Genomic DNA, 20,476 nt, shown 5'->3' with positions numbered 1-20,476 from the left:
CTGGCAGCGATCCCTCCGCTCGCCTTTGACGATCCCTTTGGGTGACGGGCGCTCCTCTTCTCAGCAAGGCACAGGACCTTAGCTGCGCGTCCCCTGGAAGTGTTGGGTTAAGTATAAACTTACTTGTAGGGAAAGCTGCGCAACCTACGTGGAAGGGGCAAGCCAGCCCTGAATTAACCATTAAGCAAAATAAGCACGTGCTTAGGGCATCAGGGAAGGGGGACACCCCAGATTTTTCCTCCGTAGTTCTCATGCCTTTCGCTCTTTCACTGCCACATTCGACTTCAGTCGACTTTTTTTGTAATGGTCCTTTTCCGCTGGGTTCAACTTCAATCTGCATTGTTTGAAAAAAAAAGTTTTCTTTGGCATGGGGAGCGATTGAAGTTTAAAAGTTTGGTTTGAAGTTGTGGACAGGTATCCCGTTTGTTTCCGTCTGTGATGTGTGTGTTGCTGCGCTGGAGTGGGGGCACCATTGGGCTGTGCTTGGGGCAGTGGTTCTTTAAAATATTTGGTTTCAGGACCCCTTCCCACTTTTACAAATCAGGGAGGACTCCAAAACAGCTTTTGTTTATATGGCTTATATGGGTTTAACGATATTTACCGTATTAAAAATTAAAATCGATGCATTCGTAGAATATTAATTTATTGAATCATGTAAAAATAATATTAAACCCGTTAGATATTAACATAAATAAAATGCTTTTCATGAAAAAACCCTATACAGTACTTTTTTTAAGAAATAAAAAATAATGAGGAGTGGCATTGTTTTAAATGTTTGCAAATACCTTCAATATCTGGCAAATAGTTTTGATTCCGTGGACTGCTGAGAGGGTCTTAGGGAACCCCCAGGGGTACTCAGACCACACGTTAAGAAACATTTGCTTAGGGCATCATTTGGCCTTAATCCAGCCCTGGAGCAAGCCAAGGGGGTTTCATGGCTGTAATATACAGAGATCTGAGTTGATGGGGTGGGGGGATTCTTTTTATGAGCTTTCAGAGCAAGAGCAGGTTACTGGATGCAAGCCACCTCTCCATTTATCTGAACAGCCAACAAAGCCTCAAAAAGTAGTTGGAGAAGATAGCAGTGCAAGGCAATCCACTATGGCTCTGCTCAGAAACAAGCATGCAGGAGTGCAGGTTTATGACTGAATTATCCCTGCGTTGCTCTCTCTCTCGCAGAAAGTGTAAGAGTGCTGCCAATCTTAGAAGAAATATGATAGATAAATAAAATCTGCTTTATATGGACGTGTACTGAATTTGTTGCAAGCCTGAGCTAGAGATGACCTTTGTGTGTATGTGGAATTTGCAGCTTACAAGGAAAATCAGCGATTATAGCTATATTAATATATTTTTATCCTTTCCAATTTTGAAGATTGATGGATATGACAAAGTCTATTTTGGTGACGTGTGGTTGTACACCTGTGGAAAAGGCAGCTTGTCTTGAGTGCAAAGGGGAGGACAAAACAGGGAACACACAAACAAAGCAACTCTAGTTATCCTGTAACCTAACTGTTGCACACGCAACATATGTTGGGGTCAGCACCTTGACAACAAGGATGCTTTTCTCTTTGATATTGCATGCACACAGGCATCTTGCCATGAAGGATTATTTTGGTTGGCCTACTAGAGTGCCTCAGTTCTTGACAAGTGCAAGTTTGAGAAGTTTAAATAGTGTACATTCCAAAAGCAATCAAATCATTTTTAAAAATTGTAACAAAAATAAAGCACAGATTAATATCATCTAAATGTTGGCATGAAGAATAAAAAACAACCAAAGAGTTGCTAGAATCACTCCAGGAAACTTGTATAAACAATTCAATTATAAGCTTGCTGGAAAACATGTTAGGGTTTTATTTATTGTCCACTGAAAGAAAGCTGCAACTGTCATGAGCACTGATGGTGAGCAGGAGGGGGGCCCCTATCCAGGGGGGAAAACGCATGCGTAGTAGTGAGGAGTTGAGCAGTCATTCAAAGAGACACAGAACAGACCCGCCTTGACTTTTGGGGTTTATGTGTATGGGTTTTCTCACGCTTCTTCAGTTTGTTAGGATTTTCTGTCTAACGTAGCAGTAAAACACTAGAGACTTATTCCTCTTCTCAGCGTGGTTCCTGACTGTTAGGACAGCAACCATACCTATACTGTATATACACTTGACTGTAAATAAGACCCACTGAAAGAAATGCAGTTTCTTCTATCAGTAAAAGTATTGTTTTTTAAATATTGGAAAGTAATAATTCCATTGTACTCTGTCTTGGTCAGGCCCAACCTTGAGCATTGTGTGCAGTTCGAGGCAACATTTAAGAGTTGCAGAAATACTGGAACAAGTACAAGAAAGGGCAGCAAGGATGGTCAGGGGAATGGAAATGAAATCTTGTAAGGAGAGACGGTATATTTAGTGTTAAGAACAGCTAGCTGAGAAGGAATACAATAGTATTCTTGAAAGGATAGCACAAGAAGAAGGCCATGACCTGTGCTTTATCACAGAGTACAAAAAATAGAATGGTCTTAAGTTACAAGAAAGGCAGATCCTGGCTGTCTATTAGAGAAAAAAGTCCTAGCAGTTTGACAACATAATTAACAAGGGACATTACGAACAATCTGTCTAAGATGCTTGAATTTGGATCCCTATACTACTGAGAGCTGGGCTTGATGCCCTAAATAGCCATGTCCTGCTCTATGATTCTATGGATATAGAATATTTCTGAATAAATATGTGTAGGACTGAGCTTTATATAAAATGTTAAACTGGGGCCAGATAGACCTTAGCTCAAATCTACAATCAATCAAGAACCTCACTTGGGCCAGTCAACCCTTATTGGGGTAGTTGTGAAACTAAAATGACAAAAAGACTCTATAAGCTCCCCAGAAGAAAGGCAGGATATAAATGTAATAAATATTTCATACCACTGGAAGATGAAGAAACAGAAGATAGAAGAAAGTAGGGGATACTGAAAGATAACAAGGACCAATAAGAAAGGAAAACCTTTAGTAGAAAGAAACATCAGTGAAAAGAACCTATTAGATAACAGATTAAGGAAGGAGCAATCATAAAGTACATGTACTGCAATCATTATTTGAGTGGATACATACAGTATAATCAAGATACCTTGTAAGTATCATCCTAGCAATTAGTGAGTAAGGAGGAACTCCAGAATTGCCATATTTGCCATGAGGAAGAAAGTGAGAAACATTTTTACCATATTAAGAAGAAAAGTATTAACATACAAGCACTTGTGTTAGTATATTTAAAAAGTAGAAACAGATTTTTATAAGAATAGGACAGTGGAAACAAAAAACTGCTAGAAAGGTTTATGAAAACATGTCTTAGTTTTAAAAAAAAAAACCAAGTAGGTTCTTACAATTTCTTGCAGTGTGAATTCTGTGTCATCCAATCTTCACTTAATTTAAAGCAAGCGTAACTGTGTTAAATGAGTTCCCCACAGTCTGTGAGCTCTCCACTGAGAGAAGCAAAGGGGAAGTGAACAAGAAAAAGAGGAAATAATCTCTCTGCTGAATAGTGAAGGAGCGTAAAAAAGAGGAGCAGGTTTTGGGCAACTCAGGCATGAATTTCCTAAATTATATGGCCCTAGATATTATCTTGAAGAAATATTACACATCAACCCAGTCCACCTGTCCTTGATTCAGAAGAAAACTATACCAGCATAACATTTGCTGTCTCCACTCATGATCCTGCTGCTGCTATCTCTGTTCCAGCTTTCTGCTGAATCACAGTACTTTGATTTATCATGTTCAGGACATGTTAAGTAAAGTGGTGGATTCCCCCAGCTTGGTCTGTACATGCACACATGCCCCTCAACATTACCAGCCACTAGGAAAATAGTTGAAGCTAAACAACCAATGTGGGTAATTTTCAACAATGTAATGATGTGCATACATCTTCTCATGCCTCTGCTATATCCAGCAGGCTTGTTGACAAAGATCTCTGGACTTGGGCTCTTTTCCTTTACCATGCTCTGAGGAGAATTAATGATCTCACATAACTCTGCACATCTGCTGAAAACTGCTCTTTTGGGTGAAGGGTGCCCCAGGACTTGACGGAAGAGGCCGTGCCCACACTATCCTGAATTAGCAATACAAAGTAGGCCATGGGCTACTTGACTATACTGCCAGTAGCACAACTTGAAACTGCCACTGGTTCCTTTTGGCTTAAGGGGAAATCCTAACACTTGATTAAGAACAATTTAAGGGTGTCTCACACATGTGTCAATGATGAGATGAAGACAACAACATAGTGATGCAGCAGAATAAAATGTCAGGGCATGCTTGTACATTGGTTAGATACTACAGTAATGAGGGGAAAGTCCTTAGAGTCTTTGGAGTAGTGAAATTTGCATAAATCAACTTAAGGATGAAAATGTAATGTTAGAATCCCAAACCTATCCCAGGAAAGAATGCGGATATTCATTAGATAGTTATGGAATGCAGACTGGCTGGATAAGAGGCTAGAGCCAGCCAAGTAGAATGGAGTGTTATGGAGGCAGGTAGGCCACCTCCCTAGGACAATGAACAGAAACGTTTTTACTCTGCAACGTTTTGTTTCACTTGTAAACAGTTTGTTCAAATTGACCCTGACTCAGTGCACTTTGTAGAAACCACAGACATACAGCATACAATCTCTAGCCACAGTGACAAGCCACACTCACACATTGTATCTTCAATATCAAACCACAGGCAATTTTTACACCAGCAGAACCACAGACCCTCAAAGTTACACAGTTCTTAGGTCTGGAAATTCATTCAGTTTTAATTGACTTATCTTAAATTTGAATTTTAAAAGATTTAAAATTTTCTAAAGACGGTTATTGACACTCTAGGAAAATAGTTAATTTATTCATATAATATACACACTCGGTGTTCATGATTAGCAATGTGTCCTAACACATCCTGCCTCATTTTATATCACTGGTCTAAGGAGCACTTCAGTACATGTTACCACTCACTTCACTATGCTTTTTACCATGACGTTCCTTATACACTTCTCAGTCTTTACCCCTTAAAGGTAATTCAAATCTTACCTTTGAATTTTCCTTTACTGTAAAACAATCACACCTTAATTTCATCATTGATGCACAGACATTTTTATCCCCTCCTGCCAGCTGTAACTGGTTATTTTTTGTTATCTTTCTAAACCAAGAACTATTTAAAACAATGATTTGAAAGTATGTTTCTTTGGTTATTGTGCTTTTAAAGATGTTTAGCCAAAAGTCTCTTTGTTTTTACTATTTCCAGGGACACCAGTAAAGGAATTTCTCACCACTAAGTGCTCAGTCATGTTGGGCTTAACCAAATAATAGCATGCATGCCAGAGAGATTCACAACATTGAAGATATATTAGGAGCTAAAATTTTACAGGGTGGCAATGAAGAGACTATAAAGAGGCATCTGTCACTTTTTACTGACAAGGAAACATAAGGCAAATTTTTCATTGCTCTGCGAAAAATGTGAAAAGGTACCAGACTTAAGGATATAAGGGGGGGGCCTTGCCTGCACCCTTCGGAGGCAATCAACTGTTACAAAAAGGGCTTAAGTTATAGTGTAGATTCAGTTCAAGCCATGTCAAGTGTTCTGGGAAGCTTCAGCCACATTCTAGCCTACCTAGGGTGCCTGATACACAACCGCACTTTTATTGCTTCACTGCTATATTTGAACACATCTGGAGGGACATCAAGTTAAGATGGCTGGTGTATTCCAAAGTAAATCTTAATTCTCTGTTTATACAATATTTCATAAAAAGGTTACTGGCATGCTCAGGGAAACTGAGAAATTTTTTTAGAAAATAAGCACGGATGCACAGATTAAAAACTATTTTCAATGTTGACTGAGTATTCTCAGTAACACAGAATGCTGGCTAACTGTTAGGGGTGGTAGGGAGAAACACACACAATCCAACAGGAAGCAAAATAGAAATAACAATCCATTCATAGATCCATGAACAGAAGTCTCAGGCCGTAGAAGGTCAGGGGAGATGTATATGAACCACGCCAACATCACCGCAATTTTATGAATTACCCATTTTCCTGGTCTCAAATAATGTCATTACCCCACGAAAAAACACAGACTTTGTTGTTTTACATCAGCTTCTCAGGCAGCGGCAGTTCCAAACTGTATCCTTTACTCTCAAACAAGAAATTACTAATGGCTCCATTACCCCCCTGCATGTGCCCAAATTGTTCCCTGGGAGAAATTACCCTCAGTTTAAAAACCACTATGTTAGAGGCTCTTGTTCAGCTCTTTTTACTCACTTCCAAAACTTTTCTTTGCATCAAAATCATGCTATCTTTTTCTGCATGTTTAAATCGTAACCATTCCTTATTCTCTTTGATTATATTATTTGAAGCTATATTTTTCTATTAATGTCCATTACAGTAATTATCTTTGATACATATTTTTCTCCTTCACAGCCTCTTTCACGGTGTCATTTCACTAACCATCCTTTTTCATACTTGCCATTAGCATAAATCTGCATATTTCTCTGGTATCTTTGAAACATAATTATTTCCCAAGCAGCTTCCACATTATCTTTTATTACATCCACTTTCCTTTCATTCAGCTGTGAGATTTATCTACTACCTTTTCATACAGAGTTCATATTGTAGTTTCTCTTCCTGAAGTCATTTTACTTTCACTCTACTCTTTGTTTCCTTTTTTTCAAGTCCATTTTTTTCCCAAGATCCACTCTTGACACTACGAAAAATGGTCTGTCTCAATACTGTAGAAGTGTCCTGAGGGGTTCAAGAAGTTGGTTGCAACTGCATGATCGAAGCCCCACCCCTTTTTAACATACATAGACATGAAAACAGGCCCATCTTTCTCATAAATAATCACATCAGTCATTAATTTAGAGTTATATTCTTTTCTTTCCTGTGAGTATTCATAAATATCGTAGACTTAAACCATGTACTCAAAACAGACCTTTTCCTAAGCATATACGCAGTGATCCCGTCACTTTTTCTGTCCTCTCTCATCTTATTCACACTTACTCATGCATGTTATCTGGCAGAAAAACTTTTGCCCTACGCTGCACTCATTCAGAATGTTGAGCAGTTTTTCCCAAAACACATCCCTGGTTTCTTTCATGTTACTGGAATATAATGTGCAACTATCACCTACCTATGAATTCCCAATTTCACATGGATCTACGACAACTTTTTTAGTTTTATAAACACACAACATATTTATTTCATTTTGTTTATTAAAACATGCTCCTTACCATTTATTTCTAATGCATTGCAAACTTCTGATGGTCCATAGATACTGACCTTCATGGGTTTGTTAATTAAGGCTTTCACATAATTCTTTTTAATAACAGAAAAAAGGAGCCACCTAGATTATATCTGTGTCTCATGTTGCATGCCTCACTAATAGTAGAGACAATAATGGAGTACTGTAAAGTTGGTAAATTACCTGCTGGTTTAATTTACTATTTATCCTGGCAGCTGGAGAAAATAATCAGTTCACCCTTGCATCTTGGCTGGTGACATAATAATTTACCCTACAATATATATATTTTTGTACTGAGATTGCCTTTATATTTTGCAAGCTTTAGATCAATGGTTCTCAACCAGTTTTATGTGTATGTTGCCTGCGTTGTACACAGGCAAGTCATTGAAATGTTCACTCTTTAAAACTTACTCTAAATGATAAATATAAAAATGGAATTCCTATAATTATATAAATAGTGTTTTTGTTTCTGTCATGGTTCTTTGATAAACTGGTTGGTGGGACTGAATATAGATAATCAAACCAGATGATAATATTCAACCCATTTGGAAAAGTTTGCCAAACCATCTGGCCAAAGAACAGACTCATATTCACTTTATTGCAAAGCTATAATTTGACTTTCAGAAACTACCATGCCAAAAAGCAGAGTAACCATTTCACACTTTGGTGGGCAGCTGTGGCACAGCAAATAACAGATGAACCCTCTCCCAAAATAAAAATAAAACAATATTACTTTGAAGTGGATTTGTGGTAGGAGTTCAAAGCAACAGCCACACACTGAGGAAGAATGCATAGTTCTTAGCAATTCCAAATACCACAGAAACATCAAATGGGGAACGTGCACATTGTAAGCTACAATTCCTGATTCCACTGTGCACACAGTATTTAATTCCAGTCCTCCAGCATACAGTTGCATATGTATTGTGGAAAGTTATACTACTGCATCCTGTCTTTTTCTGAAATTAAGTCCAGATACTGCCCTGTCTCATGGTGATAAAAAAGCAGGATAATCAAGTAATTAGTAATTTGAACAACTCTTTTTAGAAATGCAGTTGATTGCCTAAGTATAAATAGCTTGTTGGGAGATGAGCTGATACAAAGATCTATTACTAACTCTCTGTTGTCTGTTTGGTTCATAGCTGACCCATTTTATTTCTTGCTTAGAAGGCAACAGATTTAGCATTGCCATCTGGTTGACCAAGAAGTAAATCATCCACAGGAGGAGGCTATATCATTTTAAGCATTATCATTTAGAAAAAGAATGACAAGAGGGCAAGGCTGTCCTTAGCGTGTGGTCAGAATAGGCAAGATGGTGGCCTAAACAGTGCAATCAAAGCTCCCCCTTTTTTCATACGTGCACAAAAAGGCACAGCTTCGATCGTACCATTGCAGCTGCGAGTTTTACTTTTTTGACCACACTTTGAAGACATCCCTGCAGGGGGACATTTATTGGTTGAATTATATATTATACAGAGACAGGAAGGTTTTGTCTTACACTTATAATACCACAACTACATCATTCAGTCTACAGCAAAGGATCGTTACCTTGTCGTGGTGCTGGAGCTTGAGCACCTCAATGATGCCATGAGCTAAACCGTGAAGGGCCACCCAAGACGGGAAGGTCATGACAGAGAGGTCAGACTAAATGCGATCCCTGGGGAAGGTAATGGCAACCCACCCCAGGATTCTTGCCGTGAAAACTAAATGGATCAGTACAACCAGAGATATGTCGGTATACCATCGGAAGATGAGACCCCCAGGTCGGAAGATGGTCAAAATGCTACTGGGGAGGAACAGAGGATGAGTTCAACTAGCCCCAGACATGATGACGCAGCTAGCTCAAAGCCGAAAGGACGGCTAGCGGCCGACGGTGCTGGTGGTGAACGGCAAATCCGATGTTCTAAGGATCAACACACCATTGGAACCTGGAATGTAAGATCTATGAGCCAGGGCAAATTGGATGTGGTTATTGGTGAGATGTCAAGATTAAAGATAGACATTTTGGGCGTCAGTGAACTGAAATGGACTGGAATGGGCCACTTCACATCAAATGACCACCAGATCTACTAGTGTGGACAAGAGGACCACAGAAGAAATGGAGTAGCCTTCATAATTAATAGTAAAGTGGCTAAAGCAGTGCTTGGATACAATCCAAAAACGATAGAAGGATCTCAATTCGAATTCAGGGCAAGCCATCTAACATCACAGTGATCCAAATATACGCCCCAACCACAGATGCTGAAGAAGCTGAAGTAGAGCAGTTCTATGAGGATCTGCAGCACCTACTGGACAACACGCCTAAAAGAGATGTTATTTTCATCACGGGAGACTGAAATGCTAAGGTGGGCAGTCAAATGACACCTGGAATTACAGGTAAGCATGGCCTGGGAGAACAAAACGAAGCAGGACACAGGCTGATAGAGTTTTGCCAAGACAACTCAATGTGCATAACAAACACTCTCTTCCAGCAACCTAAGAGATGGCTTTATACATGGACTTCCCCACATGGACAACACTGAAATCAGATTGACTACATCCTTTGCAGCCAAAGGTGGCAGACATCTATACAGTCGGTAAAAACAAGACCTGGAGCTGACTGTAGTTCAGATCACGAACTTCTTGCACAATTTAGGGTCAGACTAAAGAGATTAGGGAAGACCCACAGATCAGCTAGATATGAGCTCACTAATATTCCTAAGGAATATGCAGTGGAGGTGAAGAATCGATTTAAGGGACTGGACTTAGTAGATAGGGTCCCAGAAGAACTATGGACAGAAGTCCGCAACATTGTTCAGGAGGCGGCAACAAAATACATCCCAAAGAAAGAGAAAACCAAGAAGGCAAAATGGCTGTTTGCTGAAACACTAGAAGTAGCCCAAGAAAGAAGGAAAGCAAAAGGCAACACTGATAGGGGAAGATATGCCCAATTCAATGCAAAATTCCAGAGGTTAGCCAGAAGAGATAAGGAATTATTTTTAAACAAGCAATGGGTGGAAGTGGAAGAAGACAATAGAATAGGAAGGACAAGATACCTCTTCCAGAAAATTAGAAACATTGGAGGTAAATTCCAGGCCAAAATGGGTATGATCAAAAACAAAGACGGCAAGGACCTAACAGAAGAAGAAGAGATCAAGAAAAGGTGGCAAGAATATACGGAAGACCTGTATAGGAAGGATAACAATATCGGGGATAGCTTTGACGGTGCGGTCAGTGAGTTAGAGCCAGACATCCTGAAGAGTGAGGTTGAATGGGCCTTAAGAAGCATTGCTAATAACAAGGCAGCAGGAGACGACGGCCTCCCAGCTGATCTGTTCAAAATCTTGCGAGATGATGCTGTCAAGGTAATGCATGCTATATGCCAGCAAATTTGGAAAACACAAGAACGGCCATCAGATTGGAAAAAATCAACTTATATCCCCATACCAAAAAAGGGAAACACTAAAGAATGTTCAAACTATCGAACAGTGGCACTCATTTCACATGCCAGTAAGGTAATGCTCAAGATCCTGCAAGGTAGACTTCAGCAATTCATGGAGCGAGAATTGCCAGATGTACAAGCTGGGTTTAGAAAAGGCAGAGGAACTAGGGACCAAATTGCCAATATCCGCTGGATAATGGAAAAAGCCAGGGAGTTTCAGAAAAACATCTATTTCTGTTTTATTGACTATTCTAAAGCCTTTGACTGTGTGGACCATAACAAATTGTGGCAAGTTCTGAGCGGTATGGGGATACCAAGTCATCTTGTATGCCTCCTGAAGAATCTGTATAACGACCAAGTAGCAACGGTAAGAACAGACCACGGAACAACGGACTGGTTTAAGATGGGAAAGGAGTAGGGGCTGTATACTCTCACCCTACCTATTCAACTTGTACGCAGAACACATCATGCGACAGGCTGGGCTTGAGGAATCCAAGGCTGGAGTTAAAATCGCTGGAAGAAACATTAACAATCTCAGATATGCAGATGATACCACTTTGATGGCTGAAAGTGAAGAGGAACTGAGGAGCCTTATGATGAAGGTGAAAGAAGAAAGTGCAAAAGCTGGCTTGCAGCTAAACCTCAAAAAAACCAAAATTATGGCAACCAGCTTGATTGATAACTGGCAAATAGAGGGAGAAAACGTAGAAGCAGTGAAAGACTTTGTATTTCTAGGTGCGAAGATTACTGCAGATGCTGACTGCAGTCAGGAAATCAGAACATGCTTAATCCTTGGGAGAAGAGCAATGACAAATCTCGATCAAATAGTTAAGAGCAGAGACATCACACTGACAACAAAGGTCCGCATAGCTAAAGCAATGGTGCTCCCCGTAGTAACATATGGCTGCGAGAGCTAGACCATAAGAAAGGCTGAGCGAAGGAAGATCGATCCTTTTGAACTGTGGTGTTGGAGGGAAATTCTGAGAGTGCCTTGGACTGCAAGAAGATCAAACCAGTCCATACTGCAGGAAATAAAGCCAGACTGCTCACTGGAGGGAATTATACTAAAGGCAAAACTGAAATGCTTTGGCCACATCATGAGAAGGCAGGACAGCCTGGAGAAGATGCTGATGCTAGGGAGAGTGGAAGGCAAAAGGAAGAGGGGCCGACCAAGGGCAAGGTGGATGGATGATATTCTAGAGGTGACGGACTCGTCCCTGGGGGAGCTGGGGGTGTTGACGACTGACAGGAAGCTCTGGTGTGGGCTGGTCCATGAAGTCACAAAGAGTCGGAAGCGACTAAACGAATAAACAACAAAAACATCATTCAGTATAATTGCTTCAAAATCTGGAGAGTCAGAACAAACAAAAGCAGTCCTTCTACTGGCAGCCATGTATACTTTAAGATGTGTGAACTTCAACTCCCAGAATTCTCCAGCCACTGCTTTATGGAATTCACAAATGTAAAGTAAGAAGTACCTTAGATGAAGAGCTCTGCCAGGGAGATTTTAAATTATCCCAAGTTTGTAAGACATATTCATGAAGTCTCCATCATCCCCTGCTCATACCACATAGCAGGCTGCTCAGGAAGGTACAGATGATTCTTGCAAGAAGTTGGAAGCCAATTTGCAAATACATTTAAAATAGGACCAAGGGCTGAATAAAATTATTGTCCTCCCTGCCTTAAAGCCATATGTTTGTTTTTCAGACAAACATTTAAAAAGTAGATTCATAGAATAATACGAGCTTTATTCTACAGTTAACAACAAATAGCACAACAGCCTCTATTTATTAAACTACAAGTGCACTGCTGTTAATAACAAAGGTGTTATCAAATTGCAACAATAATTTACAAATTATAATGAGCAAGCCATTACTTAAACATAGCCCAGTTGCTAGAAAAGACTCTTCCATTAGGTATCAATCTTACGGGCCTACAGGCAAGAGGAAAATTTATGGTAGGCAGATCGTGGAGGTTTATATAATTTCCCTGCCTTTTGTTTATAAGCACTTACATCATGTTTTGGCACCATCTCCAGGAAAACTGAATATAATTCTCAAGAAAATATTCTCATCAGGCAGACATATGCTTTCAGTGAAAAGGAAAAATGGCACTGAATATAGAGAAACTAGAATAAGCTTCTCACAAATGCTCCCAGATGTCTAATCTTTTGCCTCTAATGTAAAATATGCATGATTTTTCCAGACTGAATGTAAGTGTGCATTTAAGAGATGTTCTAGAGAGGGTGCACATTTGAAAGCATAATTGCAACTAGGACCAAAAAAGTGAACAGAACCAAGACAAAAATATATTTGACTGAATTCAATGGTTTTCCAGCCATGGAATAGTAGAGAGCTCCACCTAGACGTTTTTTTCTTTTTCTTTTTTTTGAGATATATGTGTTTGTGTGTTCCTTCCTCCTTCCCTCCCTCCCTTCCTTCCTTCCCAGGTGTGTCAGGGTGTGTGTGTCAAAATCTGCAAGATGGCTGGTATAGTATCGCCATCCAAACCTTGCATGCATCACACACACAAAAGGGCTAGAGTTTGGATCATGACACTGTGCCTCCCATCTTGCAAATTTTGATCATCCCATGGACACTTTTTTTGTTACAGGTTTTCCCTTTCATGTTGATTTCCATCATTCTTCTGCATCCCCTACTCTCTTCTCTCTTCTCCTTCTATATATTTTTCTTTATATCTTCTGATGGTATGATGTAATTATCTATTCTAATAATAAATTTTACAGAGCAGTATATGAGCTCTTTCCTTATGTTACCCTCACAACTGTACTGACAGAGCATGTTTGGCGAAAAGTCACCCAGTGAGTTCTATGTTTGATTGCAGCTTTGATCAGATCTGACCAGTCTCAATCCAACACACATTTGTTCAGAAATAAATACGTTCATAGTCATAGAATCATGGTGTTAGCAAGTATCCCTGACAGATGGCTGTCCATTATCTCCTTGGCTGCAACCAGTGAAGGAGGAGAAGGAAGAGGAGTGTCCTGTTCAGACTATGCACCAGACAGGTTTTCAACAAATCCTCTTTTTTTAAATAACTATTTACAATAATTAAGTCCTTGAAATAGGAAGACTTGGTTAATGAGCCCAGCTGGGCCTTAGCAAGGCAGCAGACAGAACTTCTTCACTGGAAAGGTAGGCTGGATTCAACTGGAACTCAGAGGCTGGAGGCAGCAGTTTTCGAACTGGAATGGTACTGGGTCAGTACTGGTGCTCACTGAACCTTGAAGCAGAACTACAAACAGCAGACAGGGATGGACTGAAGAATTGGAGCGGGACTCGAACTCAGAGCAAGGCTAGACTCGGCTGGGGGCTCTGGACTAGGCTGAATTCTCTGAACTGGAGACTTTGGGACAAGGCTTGGAACTTGAGCAAGGCTGGACTCGGCTGGAAGCCCCAGACTAGGCTGAATTCTCTGGACTGGAGACTTGGAGCAAGGCTTGGAACTTGGAACTAGGCTGGACTCGGCTGGAAGCCCCGGACTAGGCTGGCCACCAGATCCTGAACAAGATAGATGTGACATCCCCAAACACAATGGAGCATACAAAGCGCGGTTGTGCAGGACTGAAGACAAGTGGCAGCGCTAGAATGTCAAGTCTTGCTCACGCTGCTGAGGAGACTGCGGAGTTTCAAGGCTGGAAGCAAGGCGGAGGCTGGTGGGCACAGCTGACGCCAATTCCTCGCTGGTAGCAGATGCAGGATTCAATTCCTCAGCGTGGAGCGAAGGCGCTGATTCCTCTTCGGCCACAGACACTGACTCCAACACCGGTAAGGACCCTTCTTCCGAAGCTGCAGGCTTGGAGGATCAGTTGTCTCCATCAGCTCGCTCTCTACGCGGCTGCCTTTTATCCCGATCTTTGGAGCGCTTGGAGTCTCCTGCAGCCAATTGGGCTGCTTTCTCCTGCACTCGCTTTTCAGCTCATCATTGGTGTGCGCTGATTGGCATATTCTAATCCTCCAAATCTTGCCCAATCAGCACTGTGGATTCTTCCCACACTGCTGACTCAGCCTGGAGTTTCATTTTTCTGGTTTCAGCCTGGTAAGTTTCCAATTCCTCCTCTGACTCTGAAAGAATTTCACTTTTGGAGTCAAAGGCAGGCTTGGTTCTGACAAGGAGTTCCACTTTTGAACTGTTCTTACTAATAGGTTTCTCTTAACTTTCAACCACTGCTTTCCTGTAATTTAAGAGCTAATGCTCGGTATTTCAGTTGGCATAATTGAAAACATTTGTATGACATCTTTCCAGATACTTGAAGACTGCAATCCCAGCCTTCTTCGTCCCAAAGCTATACCCAGTTCCCTCAGTCTGCCATAGTGCATCTTATTTTCCACTCTCCTGATCATCTATACCACACATCTCCCAGCACAGCATGCTCATGGTAGTTTACTGCCCTTCATTTAGTATGGGGAGAAATGTCATCCCAAGAGGTTCATGCATGAAAGAGTTAAAAGAAAGGTTCAATGATCTGTCAATCAAATCCAATCTGCCAATCTTGATAGTGGGCAGAGACCATTAATGCCCAGGAAACTCTGTGAGCAAGAGGTTTTCCTCCTTTCTCAAGTTTTTTTTAAAAATGGGGTGAAGCTCCATATTGCTTTTAGTGTATCTTCTGCCACCTGAGGTGCAGAGTAACTCTCCAGCTGGCATAAATCAAAGCCCCAATTCCTAGGCATTTGGGAGAACTGGAAAACAGAGCAGTCTGGGGAACAGTGGCACTAAACATCTGGATTTTGGATTTATTTTATGAATGATCTGACCCAGTGTTTCTCAACCTTGGCAGCTTAAAGATGTGTGGACTTCAACTCCCAGCTATGCTTGCTGGGGAATTCTGGGAGTTGAAGTCCACACATCTTCAAGCTGCCGAGGTTGAGAAACACTGGTCTGACCTGTTGGAAATGTGTTTTTGTCTTTTCTTCCTGTGTGCTTTCCTATCTGGAAGGCTACCCACTGAAATAAGTTTCACAGAATCCATTATTTTATTTCCTCTTATTTCTTTTTCTTTGGTTTTTACTATGGTAGTTTCTGAACCTTGCTATACATAAGAAGCTGTGCTTTTCTGTTGAACTCTGTTCTATTCTCTCTTCCAAGGATTTTAACTTAAGCACAACACCTCCCTGCTCAGTTAGCCTATAGAAAAGGAAGAGAATCGGGGGGGGGGGGGGGCTTGCCACTTTAGCCTCCTAAGTAAATTAGTGCCAAAAGGGTTTTTTTTTCTTTTCTGGAGTAAGGTGGATGGTAGCAGTATATCAGGTAGGATCTCCCCAAGAGTGTGGAAAGGTGCAGGAGGGTTGTAGGTGGAGGATCTAGAGCCCACCTCATGGCCCAATGCAACACACTCTATGCATGTATGTGGAAGCACACCCCCATTTGTGTGTGTGTGTGAGAGAGAGAGAGAGAGAGAGAGAGTCAGTGCTGCCTGGGCTAATCCCTGCAGCTTTCTTGGCAAGGTTTTTCAGAAGTGGTTTGCCATTGCCTCCTTCCTAGGGCTGAGAGAGAGTGACTGGCCCAGGGCCACCCAGCTGGCTTTGTCCCTAAGGCGGGACAAGAACTCAGGGCCTCCCGGTTTCTAGCCCGGTGCCTTAACTGCTATGCCAAACTGGCTCTCACCCAGTTACACTTCACTAAACCTATTCCAATTTGTCTGAATCCTGCTTAATTAGGACACGTTATTTGAGGAGGGGCTTTACCAGGACAAAAGAAAGTGGACTATTATTTCCTCTGAGTCGGAAATTATGCTTTCACCGAGATAGCCTAAAATTGTGTTTGTCCTTTTTGCAGCCACATCACATTTGCTGACTCATACTAAGCTTGTTGATTCATAAGCCGCATTTGGATTACCTGGCTGGTTGAATCATCTGCTTCCTCAGGCCATTGACTTACCTCCATGTGCCAACAGCTAGCAATCCCTGGTCAGCTGAGAAGCAGCCACATAAAACACTTCCTGTGGTGATTTTTGCCAGAGCACAGAAGAAGAAAAAAAACACCGTGGTGCAATTGAAATTAGCATTGTAGTAGGTAGGGGAGGAAGCGGTTGTGCAGCCGTTCCTTGTTTTGCCTCTTTTCAGTCCCTGTGAAACAGAAAAGGAATACCCAAGAAACAGGAAAATACAGTTGTTCTTACCCTCCAGGAAGCAATTTGCATAACATGGTTGAGTGGGAAGAATTAATTTAACTCTAGATTAGTTACTGGAATTAATTCAGCTGCTTAGGATGTCAGATCTATTAATCTGCCCTTTGACTTAACCATTTAACTAGCTAACTGTGTGGTCTGAACTGGCCCATATTCAGCTTGTTCTTTACCTTTTCAAGATCCTTTCACACTGGCTATTATCAAGCCAGGTTTGAGAGCCAGTTTGGTTTAACAGTTAAAGGCACCAGGATAGAAGCAAGGAGACCATGAGTTGTAGTCCCACCTTAGGTGCAAAGCCACCTGGGGACCTTGGGCCAGTCCTTCTTTCTCAAATCTAGGAAGATGATGAAAGAAGCAGGCAATGGCAAACCACTTCTGAAAAGTGGAGTCCTTGGTGTTCTCTGAGCCTTGTTGTTTTCTTGCAGACATTTCATTGCCAGACTAGGCAACATCTTCAGTGCTTTGATTGGCACTTCTGAAAATCTTGCCAAGAAAGCTTTGTGGACTTGTCCAGGCAGTTGCCTGCAGTCAAGATTGACTCAAAAGCACAAAAAAGAAGGGGGGGGGGGAAATCCCTCAGCCCTTAATTCTACTTTTGATTTCCTTTTCCTTAGTGAAGATCTTTGCACTTGTCTCTGCTAAACATTATTCAGGTATCCTGACAACTCCTGATATGGAGATTTGCATTTGTCTACCTACATATATACAGAAGGGTATCTACCATAGGCAGGGTGACAGGATTGTCCAACAGGGACAAAACTCCTATGAACCATCTCAGAGCTTACATGTGGAGGGATTCATGTGAATCTTATTTAACTCCAAGCTTGATTTGCATCCTGTTATGCAGTGTTTATATAACATATTTAACGTGGTTACTGAATGAATCTTTTTTTCTAAGGGAAGGAAGGAATATAAAAGCATATTATGTGAACACAGCCAGTACTGATGAAGGGGTATGTACTTCCCTGAACTGGGGTGACTTAATGAAAACGAAGAGTGTTTGTACTATCCTAGAATACAAAGAGACAATTCTAGGCTGTTTAAAAACAGATTCCCCCCCCCCATCAGCATACATAGCTGAAAGTGCTTTGGATCTTCCCTTAAACTGTGCAGAGGGACTTAAGAAACAGTATGTTTGAAAACATGGCTTAAATATCTGATGAACTATGTTTCTTGGGAACCATGCAGATGTCTGAGTCAGAACACAGAAGTCTTTCAACAACATGAATATTCTTTATAACAATATGAATATTCTTGACTGATTCTGTAAGCAAAGATGCTAAATAGCACTGAGATCTTGTGGGCATTACAATATGAGCTATTATACATTAATTACTCCCCTACCTCTTTACTCTCACAAATCTTATGAACTTATGCACCATTTGCAGCTGAACAGATGTTGATATCTCAGAGTATCATTCTCTGATGAAAGATGCTAAGAAAATAGTGCTCAGCTGCACCTGTTACAGTGTGGAACAGCTCCTTGAATCTATGTTTCTGGTACTTCATTTATGCTAACTGTACAAAATAATTATATCTTAAATCTCTTTCTCATAATTATTTTGTTTACATTATATAATCAGAACCTGTTTCAAATAGGGTACCACAAGCATATGATGTGGCAAACACTGCATTTAAGCAGAACGTTTCTTATATGTAAAAGCTCAGAGATCTGTAGTCTGTAGCCTTTCTTATAAACGTACTACCTACATGCAGAGAGCCAGTTTGGTCTAGTGGTTCAGGTGCTGGGCTAGAAACCAGGAGTCTGGGAGTTCTAGTCCCGCCTTAGGCATGAAAGCCGGCTGGGTGACCTTGGGCCAGTCACTCTCTCTCAGCCCCAGTTGGTGCAATGTAGACTAGCCTCCTCGTGGTGCACCCCAGGCAACGTGACTTGTCACTGCTAAATAGTCTACACATCTGGCTGCTGGACCTCACAAGGATTTCCCAGCAAGAAAAGCAGCATTAACACCAAACTGCTATTCCATATGCTTAAAAAGAACAAACCTACATGCAGGAAGATCTTTTTCATGGTAGACAGTGTAAAAATGATCCCAAACTTCCTCACACTATCAAGGAGTTAAGGCAATTTTCAGATTGCAGAGGATTCTAGTATGTGAGGAATGGGACGTGGGTAGCAGATAGATCTTTCTCAGTAATGTCACCTGATTTTGAAACGGATTATCAGAGACTTGGCTAGTGCCTACATTTTTTTTTCAGTGTTAAGTTGAAGGCCTCTTTAAAAAAAATAACGCAAGACCATTTATTACAGTATAAACATCTTTGTGATAATGTTATAATTTAGCTGGTGGTTTTATTCTGCCTTGAATATTGTGTTAATGTTTTAAAATTAAAATATTTTATAAAACAGGATTTAGATTGCTGCATACTTTAAAAGTCCTCTTGTTGAGGAATCCTGACTTCACAGGTAGCATTGTAAAATGTATTCAGACAAAAGCATACCCAAAACTCTCTCACATGGGAGGGAAATAAGTGGCTTTCCAGATGCCACTGAACGAGAACTGCCAGAATGTCACCGTGTAGGCCAGAGCTTCTGGAAGTTCTAATGCAGCAGCACAGCAAGGCCATTGATACCCCAAAAGATTTGTCTTTTCATGTCATATCTTTGTGCTAACTGCAATCTCTTAAATCACATGAAGATGTTGGGAGCAGGGCTTGCATCCACATGCATGTTCGTCCTGATTATCATGCTATTTCTCTTGCATGCAAAGGGCTGTTTTCCTCTACTTGAGGAATTGGCCTACAGGTCCCAGAATGCCTCACCGTAACTGTTTTCCAACAAAGCTGGAGGATTCCAGATAGGACGACGTTGGGTTATGGCTTTAATCATGCTTATAGGAGATCCACTGAAATCAATGAGAATTTAACATCAGCATGTGCATAATACTGATAACCCTCACTTAACAACTGCAACTGGCAACTCCATTGCTAAATGATGCGGTCATTATGTGAGACATCACATGAGCACAATGGACTTACCTCATTTCCCCTGCGGCCATTAAGCAAATCACCTGCGATTGTTAAGTGAGACACCATGTGACCGCGACTTGCAGTTTTACTGCTGGCTTCTCCATGGATTTTGCTTGTTGGAAGCTGGCTGTGAAGGGTGCAAATGGCAATCATGTGATTGCGGGACGCTGCAACAGTCAAACACCCACCAATTGTGAAGCACCTGAATCACGATCAGGTGTCCATGGGGACACTGCAACAGTTGTTAAGTGTGAGGACGAGTTGTGAAGTTACTTTCCAGTGCCGTTGTACATTCGAACCATCACTAAACAGGGCAGTTGTTAAGCGAGGACTGACTTTAGTGTAGAATATTTCTATGTTCAAAATACAGGACATCTTGAGATAATAACCACAGAGAAAACAGATGTTTATATATACACTAAAAAGGGAAGAAAGATGTCAAAAGATAGCAGGATTGGTGGAGGAAATGATATATGGGTAGGCTAGCTAACGCCTTTAAACAGAAGGAAGAAATTAACCCATCAGCCTCTAAGTGATTAGCACAACAAAGAAAAAATACTCGTCACAAGCTGCCTCCTTGTGTTTCATCCACGTGGAGAATTCTACGCAGTGTTGAGACAAGGGAAGCATATTCGTTAGGGGTGGAACAAAATTTTCACCTTCTTAGTTTTTGTGG

This window comes from Candoia aspera, chromosome 3, assembly GCF_035149785.1.
Source record: "Candoia aspera isolate rCanAsp1 chromosome 3, rCanAsp1.hap2, whole genome shotgun sequence".
NCBI lineage: Eukaryota > Metazoa > Chordata > Lepidosauria > Squamata > Boidae > Candoia > Candoia aspera.
This window is presented reverse-complemented; position numbering follows the sequence as displayed.